We start from the raw sequence: 20737 nt of genomic DNA on the forward strand, positions 1-20737 counted from the left end.
GAAAACGAAGATCATGGCATCTGGTCCCATCACTTCATGGCAAATAGATAGGGAAACCATGGAAACAGTGTCAGATTTTATTTTTTTGGGCTCCAAAATCACTACAGATGGTGACTGCAGCCATGAAATTAAAAGACGCTTACTCCTTGGAAGGAAAGTTATGACCAACCTAGATAGCATATTCAAAAGCAGAGACATTACTTTGCCAACAAAAGTCCGTCTACTTAAGGCTATGGTTTTTCCAGTGGTCATGTATGGATGTGAGAGTTGGACAGTGAAGAAAGCTGAGCACCGAGGAGTTGGTGCTTTTAAACTGTGGTGTTGGAGAAGACTCTTGAAAGTCCCTTGGACTGCAAGGAGATCCAACCAGTCCATCCTAAAGGAGATCAGTCCTGGGTGTTCATTGGAAGGACTGATGCTGAAGCTGAAACTCCAATACTTTGGCCACTTCATGCGAAGAGTTGACTCATTGGAAAAGACCCTGATGCTGGGAGGGATTGGGGGCAGGAGGAGAAGGGGACGACAGAGGATGAGATGGCTGGATGGCATCACCGACTCAATGGACATGAGTTTGAGTGAGCTCTGGGAGATGCTGATGGACAGGGAGGCCTGGCCTGCTGTGATTCATGGGGTCACAGAGTCAGACAGGATTGAGCGACTAAACTGAACTGAATGATTCTGACAACGACTCTCCTGAGACACTTTTTGACACCAAAACTGGCAACACTTTTCTGGATAATAATAATAATAATAAATCCTTAGCACAAACTCATATTTGAAAAAAAAAAAAATGCTACCTACTCACTCTCCTTCATGACAGAGGCTCTCTGAATTGATGGTTTTGCAATCACAAGTCTCTGAAGCCGATGCTTTTTCCACCTTCTCAGTTTTAAGAAATGCTAATGCTCAAGGGCAAATAATACCTCAATACGAAGGTATTAACTTTTCTCACATGCAACAAATGAAAAAGGCTGTAATTATGTGTGGCCCACATCTGTCTTTTACTAGAGAAATTCTAAATGCTATGGTGTCTTCTATTGGAACCTTTATTCCCTATGATTGGTGAACTTTAATAAAAGCTCTCCTTAAACCAGGAGAATATCTTCAATACACAACGTGGTTTCAAGATATAGCCAGAGATCATACTAACAAAAACTCTCGAGCTGGCACTCCCCCAAACCAAATTACTTTTGGAATGTTAACTGGCACCAGGCAATTTGATGCTGTAGAAGCTCAAATACAGTGCCCTCCTTTGTTGCATGAACAATTAAAAACAGTGGCCCTTGAAGCTTGGGATAGAATTACTCCTCAAGGGGAGCCTACAGGTAGCTACACTAAAATATTGCAAGGACCTAAGATATGCAGATGACACCACCCTTATGGCAGAAAGTGAGGAGGAACTAAAAAGCCTCTTGATGAAGGTGAAAGAGGAGAGTGAAAAAGTTGGCTTAAAACTCAACATTCAGAAAACGAAGATCATGGCATCTGGTCCCATCACTTCATGGCAAATAGATGGGGAAACATTGGAAACAGTGGCTGACTTTATGTTTTGGGGCTCCAAAATGACTGCAGATGGTGACTGCAGCCATGAAATTAAAAGACGCTTACTCCTTGGAAGGAAAGTTATGACCAACCTAGATAGCATATTCAAAAGCAGAGACATTACTTTGCCAAAGGTCCGTCTAGTTAAGGCTATGGTTTTTCCAGTGGTCATGTATGGATGTGAGAGTTGGACTGTGAAGAAAACTGAGAACCGAAGAATTGATGCTTTTGAACTGTGGTGTTGGAAAAGACTCTTGAGAGTCCCTTCGACTGCAAGGCGATCCAACCAGTCCATTCTAAAGGAGATCAGTCCTGGGATTTCTTTGGAAGGAATGATGCTGAAGCTGAAACTCTAGTACTTTGGCCACCTCATGTGAAGAGTTGACTCATTGGAAAAGAACCTGATGCTGGGAGGGATTGGGGGCAGGAGGAGAAGGGGATGACAGAGGATGAGATGGCTAGATGGCATCACACACTCGATGGATGTGAGTCTGAGTGAACTCTGGGAGTTGGTGATGGACAGGGAGGCCTGGCGTGCTGCGATTCATGGGGTTGCAAAGAGTCAGACACAACTGAGTGACTGAACTGAACTGAATGAAATTTATGCTGATTTTTTAACTAGATTAGAAACTGCTATTTCCCATATTGTAATCGGAGAAGAAGCTAAAAGGCAACTAGAAAAATTACTTGCTTATGAAAATGCATATCAGGAATGTCAAAAGGCTATAGCCCCAACTCGTGAGACAGGGACTATTATTGATTATTTGAAGGCTTGTCTCGACCTAGGATCAGAAACTCAAAAATGCAAATGCTAGCTGAGACAATGGCTGCTTGCTTTAAAAAGGGAAATGAGGGATGTTTTACATGCGGGGATAAGAACCATTTAAAAAGGGATTGCCCTAAAAAAGCTAATAAAAAAACCTCCAAAAATCTGCCCCGGCTGCTGTAGGGGAATGCATTGGGCCAGAGTATAAGTCTAAATTTGATATTTAAGGAAAACCACTTTCAGGAAACTCCAAGCAGGGGACTCGCCAGGTCCCCTTCAACAAAGCCAGGGACAAAATCCATCTTTTCCCGCAAATCTTCAACATCCGGCAGTGCTGCGGTTGATATACCAGCCCTAAATGATTTTCTCCTTTACCCTCAATCAGTCCCTTCTAGGATACCTACCGGACTTTTGGGGCCTTTGCCCCCACAAACTTTCGGTCTTTTACTTGGCCGATCTAGTTTGACTTCTAAAGGAACTACTGTTCACCCTGGAATAATTGATTCAGACTATAAAGGAACAATTCAAATTATGATGTCATCTAAGATTTTATAGCAATTCAAAAGGGGGGACAAAATTGCTCAATTACTTCTTTTACCTGACATTTCTATTGACTCCTCTAATGATATACGGACAGGCAGATTTGGCAGTACAGATAAAAAACAATCTTTATGGACATCATTGGTAACTGAATATGCCTGACCAAATATAAATATCAAAATTAATGGTAAAAGATTTTCTGGTCTCCTTGATACTGGATCTGATATTACTGTTATATCCAAACATTTATGGCCCAAATCCTAGCCTATACAAAAAATCTCTTGCCAGATTTCAGGAATTTCTCAAACCAAAGTACAAGAAGTTTATCAAACTGTTCAAATCTACCCACATGAGGGACCTGAAGGCCAACTTACAACATTAAAACCTTATGTGATAGATACACCCCTTAATTTAATAGGAAGGGATTTACTTATGCAATGGCAAACTTAGATATAGATTCCACATTTTTCCTAGGGGCCACTGCTCATTTAACAAATATTGCAATTATTAAAATAACTTGGAAGAACAACGAGCCTATTTGGACAGAGCAGTGGCCCCTTACAAAAGGAGAAACCACAGGCTGCTAAAGAACTTTTAGATACACAATTAGAATGGAAACATATCGAGAAACCTTGCTCTCCTCGGAACTCTCCTATTTTTGTTATAAAAAAGAAATCTAACAAATGGCGTCTCTTAACAGACCTTAGAAAAGTGAATGCATCTATGAAACTTATGGGTGCGTTACAACCAGGAATCCCATCACCTACCACTATTCCTCAAAATTGGCACATCATTATTATTGATTTGCAAGATTGCTTTTTTAATATACCTCTACACTCTTTAGACTGAGAGAGATTCGCTTTCTCTCTCTCTTATCTTAATCATATTGGGCCTCATAAATGATACCAATGGACTGTATTGCCTCAAGGAATGATGAATTCTCCCACCATGTGTCAGTACTACCTAGCTGAAGCCCTTGAGCCTGTGAGAAAACAATTTCCTGACTTTCTTATTATCCATTATATGGATGATATTTTTTTCAGCTCCATCTGTCTTAGAAATTCAACACATGTTTGATATAGCTCAACAATACTTAAAAAACTCTGGATTAATCATTACCCCTGAAAAAATTCAAACCTCTACACCTTATCATTTCTTAGGATTTCTTTTTAATAGACAATGTATTATTTCCCAACTAACTCAGATTCATACTGATAAATTATCAACCTTAAATGATTTTCAGAAACTCTTAGGTGATATAAATTGGATTAGATCCTCTTTGAAAGTGAAAAGTGAAAGTGAAGTCGCTCAGTTGTGTCCGACTCTTTGCGGTAGCCTACCAGGCTCCGCGATCCATAGGATTTTCCAGGCAAGAATACTGGAGTGGACTGCCATTTCCTTCTCCAGGGGATCTTCCCAACCCAGGGATCAAAGCCAGGTCTCCTGCACTGCAGAGAGACGCTTTACCATCTGAGCCAACTAGGAAAGCCCTTCTTCCCTAGTGGCTCAGACCCTCTTTGCTAAGTCGCTTCAGTTGTGCCCGACTTTGTGTGACCCCATAGATGGCAGCCCAACAGGCTCCGCCCTTCCTGGGATTCTCCAGGCAAGAACATTGGAGTGGGTTGCCATTTCCTTCTCCACAGACCCTCTTTAGGCACTGCTAATTATCAACTGACTAATCTATTTCATACTTTGAAAGGAGATCCTGATTTAAGTAGCCCCCGATCACTTTCTCAAGAGGCACGAGAGGAACTCTATTTGGTACAAAATAAATTACAAAAGTAATTTCTTACTCGCATTAGACTAGATTTACCTTTAGAACTATTTATACTCCCCTTCTTCATTCTCCCACTGGACTTCTTGCCCAACAAGAACACCCAATAGAACGGATCTATACCCATTTTAAAGGAGTGAAGTCATTTACACTCTACCTTGATTTAATTGCTCTAATTGTTATCAATGAAAGAAATAGGACTAAAACTCTAATTGGCTCTGATCCCCATAAAATTGTGATACCTGTCAATAAATCTCAATTCGAGAATGCCTTACAAACTTCTACTGATTTCCAAATAGCTTTTCTGGAATACTTTGGAGAAATTTCAATTCAGTATCCTTCTAACAAACTATGGAATTTCTTCAAAAATATTGAATTTATTATTTCCCGCATCGTCAGCTCACAGCCTATACCTCAAGCTGAAGTTTTCTATATAGATGGGACTAAGAACGCTAACTCCTGGAGATGGTGATGGACAGGGAGGCCTGGCGTGCTGCGATTCATGGGGTCACAAAGAGTCGGATTCGACTGAGTGACTGAACTGAACTGAAGAACGCTAAAGCCTCATTCTGGTCTCTGAAAGAATATAAAGTTTTTTACACTAAATTCCATTCTGCTCAGCAAATAGTATTATATGCTCTTATTCAAGTTACTTGCCTACATCCTTATCCCATTAATATAGTCTCTGATTCCTTGTATTCAGTTTTCATATTAAAAAATATAGAAACCTCCACCATAAACTCCAATCAACCTATTATTCAACACCTCTTTTTTGAATTACTGTATCGACACAAATTCTTCTTTTATCTGGGCCACACCTCTTTGCGGTGAAGCTACACAACACGTTATAACTCACCTATTAGCTTGTTTGGCCATAATGGGAACGCCTAGCTCTGCTAAAACAGACAATGGCCCTGACTATATTTCTGACAATTTTTACAATCATTTCCTATTAAACACATCACAGGTATTCCTTATAATCCACAGGCACAAGGCGTAATCGAATGAGCACATCACACACTAAAATTGCAAATAAAAAAAGTTAAAAAGGGGGAATACACTGGAACATTGCTATCTTCCCTTTCTAAAGCAGACTCCACTAGATTCCTACATAAGATATTCTCTAAACCTATAACTATTGTTAATACAGCTTTATTTGTTTTAAATTTTTTAAACTTACCACAAGGACATATCTTGACAAGATCAGAAAAACATTTTGAGGAGGAAGGACACTTCTCTTCCTCTGCCCATTTGGGATCAAGACGGGTTCAATAAACAATGGAAATCTGGGAAATTAATCTTACAGGGAAAAGGGTATGCGTGTATTTCCCCAGATGGATCCAACCAACTCACATGGCTTCCTCTTCAGAAGATTCAACCCAAGGGGGCCTCCAGCATTCAAAATGCAGATGAAACAACAAAAAACCCAGGAGGAAGAAATTCCAATATAGGTCACGTCGGCTCTAAAGATCTCCGCACCGCCCTCAGTGACATCAACCTTATGATCTCCCCTCTTGGGGACAAATAAAAACCCTTACTAATCAAGTCATGTATGGATGTGAGAGTTGGACTGTGAAGAAGACTGAGCGCCGAAGAATTGATGCTTTTGAACTGTGGTGTTGGAGAAGACTCTTGAGAGTCCCTTGGACTGCAAGGAGATCCAACCAGTCCATTCTGAAGGAGATCAGCCCTGGGATTTCTTTGGAAGGAATGATGCTAAAGCTGAAACTCCAGTACTTTGGCCACCTCATGTGAAGATTTGACTCATTGGACAAGACTCTGATGCTGGGAGGGATTGGTGGCAAGAGGAGAAGGGGACGACAGAGGATGAGATGGCTGGATGGCATCACTGACTTGATGGACGTGAGTCTGAGTGAACTCCGGGAGTTGGTGATGGACAGGGAGGCCTGGAGTGCTGCGATTCATAGGGTCGCAAAGAGTCGGACACTACTCAGTGACTGAACTGACTGAGCCACACCATTGTCAATTGGGGACCCCATGGTATGTGGTTGTCTAACTGCTCAGATGATATTAATAGCATCGTGTGTGATTATGCTACTCAAGTGGCTTGGAAAGTTACTAACACTACGATGGAACATTACCATGACAAAGGACTTCTTGGCTGGCTTGACGGTGGAATGGCACCCCCTCGTCCTCGGATCGTCCTCAATAAACAAATTGGGCCTGAACAATGGGACATGGGGAAACTTGCTGCGAGCACCGAAGAACTTGGAACTTAGACCAGACATTTCTCGGGAACCAGTCATAGTCATAGTACTTATTGCTTTTGCTATAATCAATCACATTTCATACAAGCCTGTATTCCCCTTCCTTTTGTTTTACCCATAGGAAACTTATAATTCAATAAGACTTTATGTTCTGTAACTTGTATAAATTGCAAATTATATACCTGTATTAACTCATATTTCCTTAAGAAATGAATCCCTTTTGATTCTTCAATCTCAATATAATTTGTGGTTATCAGTAAATCTCCAGTGGCCCTGGGAAGAAGGTCCCATGGCCGGGCTTGCTTCCCAGTTACTTACTAAATTACTCCGATGCTCTAAATGACTCATTGGATGCCTGATTCTTGGCATTTTGGGATTAATAGCCATTTACACTACTGCTGCCTGGCGCTGGCGTTGCTTTACAAACCTCAATTCAACACATAATTTTATCCAAAATTGGACTAAAGATGCTCATACTATGTGGGCCACTCAGGCTCGGATAGATGAGGACATTCAAAATGAAATACAGGAACTAAAAACAGCCATCAAATGGGTTGGAGATCAACTAATAGATGTACAAAAACAAGTGATACTAAAATGTGATTGGAATTCTCAATTTTGTGTTACTCTTGTTCAATTCAGTCATAGTGCCTATAACTGGGAGGAAATCAAATTTCATTTACAAAATATACATGATAATGCCTCTCTGAATGTACAATTATTGCAAAAAGAAATCTTTGAAACCTTCTCTAAAAGTCTGCCCTCACCCCCCATCTGGAAATTTTAGCTGAACAACTAGCTGATCAATTATCTGGGCTAGACCCCTGAGGATGGTTTCAAAGCATCACCCACAGCATCGGGCCTGGGACTGTAACTCTGGCGATTGTCTTGGCAATTATATTTGTTGTTTACTGTTGCCTTTCTGCAAAAATTGTTACAACTAAACAAAGTCAAATGGTCAAGACCTTTTTTACAACTATAATAAAATAGGGGGAATTGTCAGGGAATGTTTAACAGTGAGATTCCTATGTGCTGTTTCCTATCTCTCTTGAGCCTTCTGTTCCTTATCAGTTCCTGAGAGGACCGAGCAGAGTGGCAAGCCACTCCCAGGACTGAGATCAAAGAGATGGGATTCTTGCGTAGGATTTCCTTCATTAGCTTTTCCATATGGTGAAAGGGATTATTTCCAACCCTCTTTTGATATGGATTGCCTTTTGGCTTTATGGGCTCTCTGGCTCCTTGTTTCCTTGGTAACTTGTAAAGTCTGGTCTTTTGATCTTTATCTGAAGAAGCTACCTTGTAATACGGTATATATTACTCACACAGAATTCAATAAGGCATCCTTGTGCCACCAGAGACTTGGGTCCCCGTGCCCTTCTTTCTCTCTTTCTCTATCTCTCTTTCTGGCTGAGTCCATGGAGCGCAGAGGCCTGCCGAGCTAATTTTCCTGCCCGGGCTTCCAAGACCTCTCAAGACTTCTTGAGAGGGTGCCCTGTGCCTATGCGAGTGGTACAAGCTCTGTCCAAGGGCTTTATTGGTTTTCTGTGTAACTCAGGGAATATTAGCCTCTTTCTTTCTTTCTTTCACTTTCTTATCGTCGACCCCAGACCACCAGGTTCTGGTCCATTAAAGGACCCCAACACTATACAGTAAGTTTTCATTAGCTATCTATTTTGTACACACTAGGATATATATCGGAGAAGGCAATGGCACCCTACTCCAGTACTCTTGCCTGGAAAATCCCATGGGTGGAGAGCCTGGTAGGCTATAGTCCATGGGATCGCTAAGAGTCGGACATGACTGAGCAAATTCACTTTCACTTTTCACTTTCATGCATTGGAGAAGGAAATGGCAACCCACTCCAGTGTTCTTGCCTGAAGAATCCCAGGGACGGGGGAGCCTGGTGGGCTGCTGTCTATGGGGTCGCATAGAGTCGGACACGACTGAAGTGACTTAGCAGCAGCAGCAGCAGTATATATATATCTGGAGAAGGCAATGGCACCCACTCCAGTACTCTTGCCTGGAAAATCCCATGGATGGAGGAGCCTGGTGGGCTGCAGTCCATGAGGTCCTGACTACTTCACTTTTCCTTTTCCCTTTCATGCATTGGAAAAGGAAATGGCAACCCACTCCAGTGTTCTTGCCTGGAGAATCCCAGGGACAGTGGAGCCTGGTGGGCTGCCATTCTATGCTTTATTGACACAGAGTTGGACATGACTGTGACTCACCATAAACTGTGGCAGCAGCAGCAGCATATATATGTCAATCCCAATCTCTTAATTCATCCCCCCCACCTTGGTAACCATACATTTGTTCTGTACATCTGTGTCTCTATTTCTGCTTTGACATGGAACAACAGACTGGTTCCAAATAGGAAAAGGAGTACGTCAAGGCTGTATATTGTCACCCTGCTTATTTAACTTATACACAGAGTACATCATGAGAAACGCTGGGCTGGAAGAAGCACAAGCTGGAATCAAGATTTCCGGGAGAAATATCAATAACCTCAGATACGCAGATGACACCATCCTTATGGCAGAAAGCCAAGAAGAACTAAAGAGCCTCTTGATGAAGGTGAAAGAGGAGAGTGAAAAAGTTGGCTTAAAATTCAACATTCAGAAAACGAAGATCATGGCATCTGGTCCCATCACTGCATGGCAAATAGATGGGGAAACAGTGGAAACAGTGTCAGACTTTATTTTGGGGGGCTCCAAAATCACTGCAGATGGTGACTGCAGCCATGAAATTAAAAGATGCTTACTCCTTGGAAGGAAAGTTATGACCAACCTAGATAGCATATTCAAAAGCAGAGACATTACTTTGCCAGCAAAGGTCTGTCTAGTCAAGGTTATGGTTTTTCCAGTGGTCATGGATGGATGTGAGAGTTGGACTGTGAAGAAAGCTGAGCACTGAAGAATTGATGCTTTTGAACTGTGGTGTTAGAGAAGACTCTTGAGAGTCCCTTGGACTGCAAGGAGATCCAACCAGTCCATTCTGAAGGAGATCAGTCCTGGGATTTCTTTGGAAGGAATGATGCTGAAGCTGAAACTCCAGTACTTTGGCCACCTCATGTGAAGAGTTGACTCATTGGAAAAGACCCTGATGCTGGGAGGCATTGGGAGCAGGAGGAGAAGGGGACGACAGAGGATGAGATGGCTGGATGGCATCACTGACTTGATGGATGTGAGTCTGAGTGAACTCCGGGAGTTGGTGATGGACAGGGAGGCCTGGCGTGGTTCGATTCATGGGGTTGCAAAGAGTCGGACACGACTGAGCAACTGAACTGAACTGAACTGAACTGAAATCATTCTTCTAGATCCCACATATAAGTGATATTATACAGTGTTTGTTTTTCTCTTTCTGACTTACTTCAGTCTTATGGTCGTCACTAGGTCCATTCATTTCTGTACAAATGGCAAAATATCAGTCCTCTTTTTGTCTGAGTATTCCATTGTATAGACACACTGCATTTTCTTTATCCACTCCTCTGTTGATGGACCTTTAGGTTGCTTCTATGTCCTGGCTATTATAAATAGTGCTGCAATGGACATTGGAGTGCATGCATCTTTTTGAATTATGGGTTTCCCTGAGTATATGCCCAGGAATAAGATTGCTGGGTCTATGGTAGTTCTATTTTCAGTTTTTAAAGGAACCTTCATACTGTTCTCAATAGTGGTGAAATCAATTTACATTCCTACCAATAGTGCAGTAGGATTCTCTTTTCTTCACATCCTTTTCAACATGTATTGTTTGTAGGTTTTTTGATGATGGCCATTGTGACTAGTGTTAGATAATACCTCATCATACTTTTGATTTGCATTTCTGTAATAATTAGGATACTGAGCAGTTTTTCATGTGTTTGTTGGCCATCTGTATGTCTTCTTTGTTTTTTTTTTAATTTAAATTTATTTATTTTAATTAGAGGTTAATTACTTTACAATATTGTATTGGTTTTGCCATACATCAACATGAATCTGCCACAGGTGTACACGTGTTCCCAATCCTGAACCCCCCTCCCACCTCCCTCCCCATACCATCCCTCTGGGTCATCCCAGTGCACCAGCCCCAAGCTTCCTGTATCCTGCATCGAACCTGGATTGGTGGTTCGTTTCTTATATGATATTATACATGTTTCAATGCCATTCTCCCAAATCATCCCCCCTCCCTTTCCCACAGAGTCCAAAAGACTGTTCTATGCATCTGTGTCTCTTTTGCTGTCTCACATACAGGGTTATCGTTACCATCTTTCTAAATTCCATACATATGTGTTAGTATACTGTATTGGTGTTTTTCTTTCTGGCTTACTTCACTCTGTATAATCGGCTCCAGTTTCATCCACCTCATTAGAACTGATTCAAATGTATTCTTTTTAATGGCTGAGTAATACAAAATATGGAACGCTTCACAAATTTGCGTGTCATCCTTGCACAGGGGCCACGTGGATCTTCTCTGTATCGTCCCAGTTTTAGTATATGTGCTGCCGAAGCGAGCACTGTGTGTCTTCTTTGGAGAAATGTTTATTCAGGTCTTCTGCCAATTTTGGGGGGGTTGTTTGTTTTTTAATTTTGAACTACAGAAGCTGTTTCTTTATTCTGGCTATTAATCCCTTCTCAGTTGTTTTGTTTGCAAATATTTCTTCCTATCCTGAGGGTTGTCTTTTCATCTTGTTTATGATTTCCTTTGCTGTGTAAATTGCAAATGTAGAGGGAATCAACAGCAGAATAGCCAAGGCAGAAGAACTGGACAAAAATTTTCAGTTCATTTCAGCTAGGTTAGCAAACACCTAGGAGTGTAATTGCTGGCTGGTATGTAGGTTAGCAAACATCTAGGACTAAAAACATTCGCTGGTTTGGTAAGAGTACATTCAGTTTTGTAAGCAACCACCAAGCTGTCCTCCAAAGAAGCAGCTGTGTCATTTTGCATTCCCACAAGCAATGAATGAGAGCTTTTTTTGTGCTACATCCTCTCCAGCGTTTAGTATTGTTAGTGTTGGATTCCGGGCATCTGAATGGATGTGCAGCGGTATGTCATTGTTTAATTTGCACTCTGACCTGAATGACATACGTTATCGAGCATTTTTTCATAAGCTTGTCCCTCACTTTTTCCTATGGGCCTAAGGGAGATATTTCTTATTCAAAGCAGAAATATTTAGCTTGGCATTATGGGAGAAATATTTTTTTTATAGACTGTTTGGGCCAAATATTCCCTTAACACATCTTTGAAAAGTGATGGGGAATGATACTCATGCCAAGGAACATTTTCTGTTTTAGGTGCTTTCAAGATAGACAGCACTATCAGTGTTAGATCAGTAGGGAGCAATCGAGGGCCTCCATGGGATCCCAGTTGGCAGTGGAGTTTTCTCAGCCACGTGGAGCCTTTCAGACAAATCTTGCTGCTTTGCAATTGTGGGAAGCAACCAATCCAGACTGTTGAAAACTCTCCAAAGAGCTAGACATTAATTAATTTGAGATCTTCCTACAATATGGCTTCTCATATGTATATTTTTAGGTCAGGCAAGTCAGATTTTTTTTTTTCCTAGAGAAAAGCACTCATCATCTCATTGAGAGAATTGACTGTTTTTTAAAAAAATGTATATTTATTTATCTTGCTGTGCTGGGTCTTACCTGCCGCATGTGGCTCCTTGACAAGGGATTGAACCCGGGCCGCCTGCATTAGGAGTGCAGAGTCTTAGCCACTGGACCACCAGGGAAGTCTCTGGCTTGTTTTTAATTCTGTCAAACTGAAGAATTTAATTTAATTTCTGTGCTTGCTCCAGCAGGTTCTCTACAAGCCAATATTTACTGAGTCCTTGACATTATCTCCGAAGGACAACCTGTCAACCACGGTGAGAGATGGGAAGAGCGAAGGGCAGTGGCTCCCTCCTCACCTTGCTGGGGAGATGGGATTCACACACAGGCAACAGCAGGGACAGCAAACAGCTAAAACAGGAATTCACCCGCTAGGAGTTTCAGCCTCCAGCTTGACCATGACTCTTGAGTTCCTTCTATCTCTAGTTTGACACTGATGATTCGAGCTGTCTGCTGTGAGGCATGTCACCCTGAAGAAGGAACTCTCTTGTGGGACCGTATGACAGCGCCCAGTGACTGGCTGTCCAAGATCCTCAACAGTTCCTAGCAATGGCCAATGTGTGGGCACCATGGTTCCTAGATGACCCTCTCTCTTCACAGCTTGTTTTTTCCCTCCTGAAGCTTTGGCGAATAATGAACCATCAGTTCTCTGCAATGTCTAAGTCAATATTTCTAGGAATCTGGGTGAGACTCTTCCCAAATGCATCCAAGTTTGGGGAACTTGTCTGTGAGCTTCCTTCCTCCTCAGCCTCATCCCAGCCGAGCTCTGATGAGCATTACTCTGTGAAACAAGATGGCAAGTGAGATGTCCTTAACATCCTTGGACTTTGTCTTTAGCCCAAGGACCCTTCAGGTTCAATCCCTGGGCCAGGAAGATCCCCTGGAGAAGGGAATGGCTACCCACTCTAGTATTCTTGTCTGGAGAATCCCATGGACAGAGGAGCCTGATGGGCTACAGTCCATGGGGTTGAAAAGAGTCAGACACGATGGAGCAACTAACGAACACTTTCACTTTCAGTTCTGGGTATTACATAAAACTTTTGCAACTATTCCCTCCAAAAGACAGAGTTTTGACCATCTCATTCATTCTTCCTCAACCAGCTAATTCATAGATACTAAAAAAAAATCTATTCTTCCAATGGGATCTATAAAGCAGCTGGGTTTGCAGCATCTTCCCAGAGGAAATGCAAAGTGAGGGAGGTACTCTGGCAAAGGGTGGGTCTCTTTGACCAGGAGGACTGCATGTAGAGAATCTTCAGGAGTTCCCACCTCCCCTTTCCCATCTGGAACAGAAGCAGTGGTCACCACGGGACTTAGCGCATGGGTGATGCGAACACCGAATCCTCAGCCTAATGCTAGGACCGCCCCCCGGACAACCTCCACATCCCATCAGCTCTCCATGCTCCAGGCCTGTTGAATTCATCCCGTTTCATTTCTGGTGGGATAGAGAGCTCCTTCATCCTTCCTGAATTCAGGTGAATAGTGTTCAACCTTTCATGCTCTTCCCTATAGACAGACACCTGTCCACTTGCCAACAGATGTCTAGACAGGCCACTAAATGCTGAGGGACTTTTACACTGTTTCATTAGACATATCTTCATTTTAGGTAAAAACTGACTGCCTTAGGAGATCTAGGAATTGAAGAAGTTGCTGCCTAATATTTCATTTGTGTTGCATTTGACAAAGATGAGAATAGGATGTCAGTCACACAGTCATGTCTGACTCTTTGAGACTCCATGGACTGTAGCCCACCAGGCTCCCCTGTCCAAGGAATTCTCCAGGTGAGAATAGTGCAGTGGATTGCCATTCCCTTCTCTAGGGTATCTTCCCGATCCAGGGATCAAACCTGGGTCTCCTGCATTGCAGGCAGATCCTCTACCGTCCGGGCCACTGAGATGAAGCTTTTATAAATGAAGGTGAACATTCTGAAATATTTCCTCTGAATTCCATTAGTCAGTGGCAATATAAATATGACTTCCCAGTCCCATTTTCTTCAGGGAAGAGTAGAGAATCTCATCTTTAAAAACCTGGGAAAATGGCCTGCTTTCAACAGTTTTTAAACTGGCTCTTAGTTGATTGATAGTATTATTAATGATTACATTCCATCATTCTGTGGCCAAGGTCCTAGAAGTTCAGAAAAAAACTATTTTACTGACTTGCCATTTCCATGTACTTTCTTCTGACAAATTATGTTTTGAAATGACTTAAAGCATCAAGGACATTGTGGTCAATGTCATTGTGGTGTCAATGTGGCCAGGACATTGTGGTGTTAGCCCTGGAGTTAGAACAGACAAAAGGTTCAGTTCAGTTCAGTTGTTCAATCGTGTCCAACTCTTTGCGACCCCATGAATCGCAGCACACCAGGCCTCCCTGTCCATCACCAACTCCCCGAGTTCACTGAGACTCAAGTCCATCGAGTCAGTGATGCCATCCAGCCATCTCATCCTCTGTCGTCCCCTTCTCCTCTTGCCCCCAGTCCCTCCCCGCATCAGAGTCTTTTCCAATGAGTCAACTCTTCACATGAGGTGGCCAAAGTACTGGAGTTTCAGCTTTAGCATCATTCCTTCCAAAGAAATCCCAGGGCTGATCTCCTTCAGAATGGACTGGTTGGATCTCCTTGCAGTCCAAGGGACTCTCAAGAGTCTTCTCCAACACCACAGTTCAAAAGCATCAATTCTTCGGCGCTCAGCCTTCTTCACAGTCCAACTCTCACATCCATCCATGACCACTGGAAAAACCATAGCCTTGACTAGTTGAACCTTTGTTGGCAAAGTAATGTCTCTGCTTTAGTGGCGACAGGACTGGAAAAGGTCAGTTTTCATTCCAATCCCAAAGAAAGGCAATGCCAAAGAATGCTCAAACTACCACACAATTGCACTCATTTCACACACTAGTAAAGTAATGCTCAAGTTTCTTCAAGCCAGGCTTCAGCAATACGTAACCGTGAACTTCCAGATGTTCAAGCTGGTTTTAGAAAAGGCAGGGGAACCAGAGACCAAATTGCCAACATCTGCTGGATCATCGAAAAAGCAAGAGAGTTCCAGAAAAATATCTATTTCTGCTTTATTGACTATGCCAAAGCCTTTGACTGTGTGGATTACAATAAACTGTGGAAAATTCTGAAAGAGATGGGAATACCAGATCGCCTGACCTGCCTCTTGAGACAAAGGTAGTCTTATAAAATTTGCTGGTTCTTTCTGAGGTTAAGAAGATGTCTTGACACATACATATTTGTCTTAGCTGTTTTGACAAGTTCTTTGTCTGCAGTCAACTGCAGTTTTCAAAAAAATACAACAAAAAAGGCAAACCATCCTACTCTGTATAATTGCTATCAGTTATCTATTGCTGCATAACAATGATACCACAAAATTTAAGGTACAAAACAACACACATTTATGACCTTAGAGTTTCTGAGGGTTGGGACTCTGGGCACAGCTTAGCAGGGTCCTCTGGGCAGGGTCTCATCAGCTGCAATCAAGGTGTCCACTGGGCTGGAGTCCCATCAGAGACTCTGCTTTCAAGGCTCTTCTTCCAAACTGGCGTGCTGGCTGGCAGCTTCCAGTTCCTGTGGTTGTAGGACTGTGGGCTTCTGCTTCCTGCTGTGAGTCAGCTAGAGGCCATTTTCAGCTCCCGTCATGTGGGCCTTTCCATAGGGCAGATTCCACCATGGCAACTGGCTTCTTCAAAGCCATCGGGGGAGCATCTCACAAGGTGAGTGTTACAGTCTTATGTGCCCTAATGACTAGTAAAGAAATTGAATCAGAAGCCAAAAGCTTCCCAAGAAACAACATCTAGGACTAGACAGCTTCACTGATGAATTCTACCAAATATTCAAGGAAGAATTAATACCAATCCTTCTTAAACTCTTCCAAAAAATAGAAGAGGGAGGTGCTCTTTGGAACTCATTTATGGGGCCAACATTACTCTAACACCAAAACCAGGCAAGGGTGCCACAGAAAAAAAGAAAATTACAGGCCAATATCACTGATGAATATAGACAGGAAAAATTCTCAAAAAATATTAGCAAACCAAATTCACCAATGCATTAAAAGTATCATACACCATGAACAAGGGAGGGTTATTCCAGGGGTGCAAAGATGATTCAGTATCCTCGAGTCTGTCAATCTGATATACCACATTAAACAAAATGAAGGATAAAAATATACGCCACATGTATACCTGTGGTGGACTCATACAATATTGTAATTAACCTCCAATTAAAATAAATAAATTTACATTTTAAAAAATCAGCTCAGTAGATGCAGAGAAAGCATTTGATGAAATTAAACATCCATTTGTGATAAAAACTCTCAACAGAGCAAGTATAGAGGGAATATACCTCAACATGAAAAAGCCATAGATGACAAGCCTACAGGAACATACTCAGTGGTGAAAACCTTCTCTTCCAAAATCAGGTACAAGATAAGAATGCTCACTCTCACCATTTTTATTCAACCTGTTATTGGAAGTCCTAGACCGAGCAATTAGGCAAGGAAAAGAAATCAAAGGAATCAAGTTGGGAAAGGAAGAAGTAAAACTGTCATTATTTGCAGATGACATAACATTAAATATAGGACAACCCTAAGACTCCATCAAAAAACTATTAGAATTAATAAACAAATTCAGTAACACTGCAGGATATAAAATCAACACATGAAAGTCTGTTGTGGTGCTTGCTTTGGCAGCACACATACTAAAACTGGAACGATACAGAGAAGATTAGCATGGCCCCTGAGCAAGGATGACACACAAATTCATGAAGCGTTCCATATTTTTACACCAATACAGTATACTAACGCATATATATAGAATTTAGAAAGATGGTAACGATAACCCTGTATGCGAGACAGCAAAAGAGACATAGATGTATAGAACAGTCTTTTGGACTCTGTGGGAGAGGGAGGGGTGAGATGATTTGGGAGAATGGCATTGAAACATGTATAATATCATATAAGAAATGAATCACCAGTCCAGGTTCGATGCAGGATACAGGAAGCTTGGGGCTGGTGCACTGGGATGACCCAGAGGGATGGTATGCGGAGGGGGGGTGGGAGGGGGTTCAGGATTGGGAACATGTGTACACCCGTGGCGGATTCATATTGATGTATGGGAAAACCAATACAATATCGTAAAGTAATTAGCCTCTAATTAAAATAAATCAATTTAAATTTAAAAAAAGAAAAAAAAAGAAAGTGTGTTGTGTTTCTGTACACTAATAACAGGCTATCAGAAAGATAAATTAATCCCATTTAACAACTGTATCAGAAAGAATAGAAAACCTAGGAATAAGCTTAACCAAGGAAATGAAAGACTTGTATATTGAAAACTTCAAGACATTAGTGAAAGAAATTGAAGAAGACACAATGGAAAGATATTTTATGCTCATAGATTGGAAAAATCAGTATTAAAATGTCCATACTACCAAAAGCAATCTACAAATAAATGCAATCCCTGTAAAAACTCCAATGGCATTTTCACAGAAATTGGGCAAACGATCTTAAAATTTGCACGGCACCCCAAACAGCCAAAGAAATCTTGAGAAAGAACAAGGTTAGAGGCACCACACTTCTTGAGTTTTAACTGTATCACAAAGTTATGCTAATTATGCTATTGACACAAAAACTATGGATGCGGCTCTAGATTTTGTGGAAGCTTGACTCAAAGGAATTTTTTTTTTTGAGCTGAAAGTCTTTTCTCCAACTCCCCATGAAAGTGAAAGTGAAGTTGCTCAGTCGTTTCCGGCTCTTTGAGACCCCATGGATAGTAGCCTGCACCAAGCTTCTCCGTCCATGGGATTTTCAAGGCAAGAGTACTGGAGTGGGTTGCCATTTCCTTCTCCAGGGAGCCTTCCCAACAACCCAGGGATCGAACCCAGGTCTCTCTCATTGTGGACAGATGCTTTACTGTCTCAGCCACCAGCAAGGCATAGTAACTGCCAATCACAGAGTATGAGTTGTAAGTGTGTGTGGGAAGTGGGCTTGATCCGTAGGCACCGTAGGCACCCTGACTGTGGGCTTACCGGGGAAGGTGTGGAGGCTGACTGGAGAGGGCTTCCCTACCGGGTTGACCTGTTGGGTATCCATTGCCTTTGGCATTTCTCTTCTCTCAGAGGTGTAATGCCAAGAGGGTCCCACCCATAAGACATGTTTCTAGGGATGGAATTAGCGGGCAGAGTGATTCAAATTGCTGTGCCTTGGACCCTGGGGAAGACATTCTCCCCTGAATCTAGCAGAGATGAAAGTCACAGGAGGAATCTGAGAAGAGAGGAAACCCGGCCCTGGAGAAGCATTCTTTGAGGTGGGCACAGTATAGTAAGCCCTCTGTCTTGCTAGATTTCAGATTTAGCCAAGATAGCCACTGGATGGTTTTTCCTCACAAAGAACTGAGCAGATAGCTGATGACTAAGGCTGTGCAGTCACGGGACAGAGGAAACTGGAACAGGGGTGGTTTGGATGCAAAGCAGGCGAAAGGTAGAGAGAGAAGTCCCTGTCAGGGAGAGTGCCAGCTGCTGCCAGGTCAAGCCAGGAGAAGCCTGGCATTGCACCCTGGCCGGGTGGGTGCTGGAAGGACTCCGAATCAGTAAAAGAACAGGATCCTCTGTTGGGGCTAAGGGACAGTCACTTGGGGTTAAAACAAAGAAGGCAGCTGGCAATCGTGAAAGATGACAGTTTCTAGAATACCACCTGACTTCAGCCCCTTCAAGAGAAACCAGTCCTGAGTTGTGGGCTGTAGCTTGCGCAACAGCAGGACTTAGCCATAAGGCTGGAGGGCAGAATGAAAGCAAGCAAGGGCAGCATGGGAAGCCTGGTCCCTTTCAACCCTGGGCATGGGGAAGGGAGGAAGGAAGAGACCTGCAGACCTGCCCCCGGGGGCAGGAGTGGATGAGCAGGAGAGTGCAGTGGGAACGGGCCTGGGCCCCTGTCCTGGCCCTGCGGCGGCTGCAGCAGAGTGATTTTGGCAGAGGGCACACAGGTGTGGGCGAGCGGGCAGCTCACAGGAGCCAGGGCTGGGCACCTGGGTCCCCCAGGGTCCCGAACCAGGAGGGAGGGCTGCCCTCTTCAGAGAAAGAGGCTGCCAGAAGGGAGATTGCAGTCCCAGGGCCAGCCTCCTGCCGGGGCTGGGTGGATGGCACCGGGGTCCCACACCGAACCTCAGCTTAGAGCTGGTCCCAGTGGGGGTGGGGAACTCACGTTCAGTTGGAAAAACGAAGACAGTGGAGCCTTCCCAGGGGTGTTGCAGAAGGCTCAAGGACCCAGGGACTCCTGAATCACACTGGGGCTCTAGACTTCTTTGGCAATCTTGGCTTCATAGCCCCCACACACCCCTAATCTTGTTAGTGACGCTAGTTGGGGCTGAGCTAGCACTTTGAGAATAAGGTCAAGTAACAGACCAAAGAGGCAAACATGTGAGCCCCGAGCTGGCCCAGGGAGGTGTTGCAGCTTCTGAAAGTTGCTTCTGTCAAAGAAGGACCCCAGGGGACACCCCACAGGTTGCCGTGTGCACGCCCTCATTTGCTTCCGAGAGTGCAGGCTTCCAAGACTGTTACAGGTCTGAAAATACTCAGGCCAGCTGTGTTTGGCAATAAACTTGAGTGACCTCCAGCCAGAGGCGGCGAAAGGCACAGGGTCCAGGTTGTCCGTGTGAAAGCCACAAACCCCCTGCAGGACACGAGTTTCCGGTCCTTTGGTCCATGTCATCCCATCCAGGCTTTCTCTTCAGCATGGAGCTTTTCTACCTTGGCTTTCATGTTGAGTGACAAGCAATGTGGGAGTTGTTTTGTTCATCTAACAAGTGTGTTTTGAGCCCTGACTCCGTCCCAGGTTCCCTACCAGGTCTTCAGGTGGATCTTGATGGATGAGCCCCTGGGGCAGCGCTGTTGGGAGGTGGAGTGGATATAATGTAAGCCAGGAAGGCCATGCTGTGTGCACACGTAACCCTTGGCACCCAGCTCCCAGGGCATTGATCAGCCTGAGGTGGATGGAACACTTGAGGTTGCCGTCTCTGTTTATGGGCTGTTAGCATGCTTTCCGGAGAAGGCAATGGCACCCCACTCCAGTACTCTTGCTTGGAAAATCCTATGGACGGAGGAGCCTGTTAGGCTGCAATCCATGGGGTCGCCAAGAGTCGGACACGACTGATCGACTTCACTTTCACTTTTCACTTACATGCATTGGAGAAGGAAATGGCAGCCCACTCCAGTGTTCTTGCCTGGAGAATCCCAGGGACGGGGGAGCCTGGTGGGCTGCCGTCTATGGGGTCGCACAGAGTCGAACACAACTGAAGTGACTTAGCATAGCGT

At 43.4% G+C, this 20737-nt stretch overlaps 2 non-coding genes across 2 annotated transcripts; one reads left to right on the forward strand and one right to left on the reverse strand.

Annotated features, from left to right (window-relative positions):
• Positions 1 to 11236: 11236 nt before the first annotated feature.
• LOC138984266 (U6 spliceosomal RNA) lies at positions 11237 to 11343 on the reverse strand. The gene has a single exon (XR_011461527.1). It is a non-coding gene; the product is annotated as a U6 spliceosomal RNA (small nuclear RNA).
• A 5764-nt stretch (positions 11344 to 17107) lies between these two features.
• On the forward strand, positions 17108 to 17214 carry LOC138984259 (U6 spliceosomal RNA). Its single transcript, XR_011461520.1, has one exon. It is a non-coding gene; the product is annotated as a U6 spliceosomal RNA (small nuclear RNA).
• Positions 17215 to 20737: the final 3523 nt, after the last annotated feature.

This window comes from Bos mutus, chromosome 20 (genome assembly GCF_027580195.1).
Source record: "Bos mutus isolate GX-2022 chromosome 20, NWIPB_WYAK_1.1, whole genome shotgun sequence".
Taxonomy (NCBI): Eukaryota; Metazoa; Chordata; class Mammalia; order Artiodactyla; family Bovidae; genus Bos; species Bos mutus.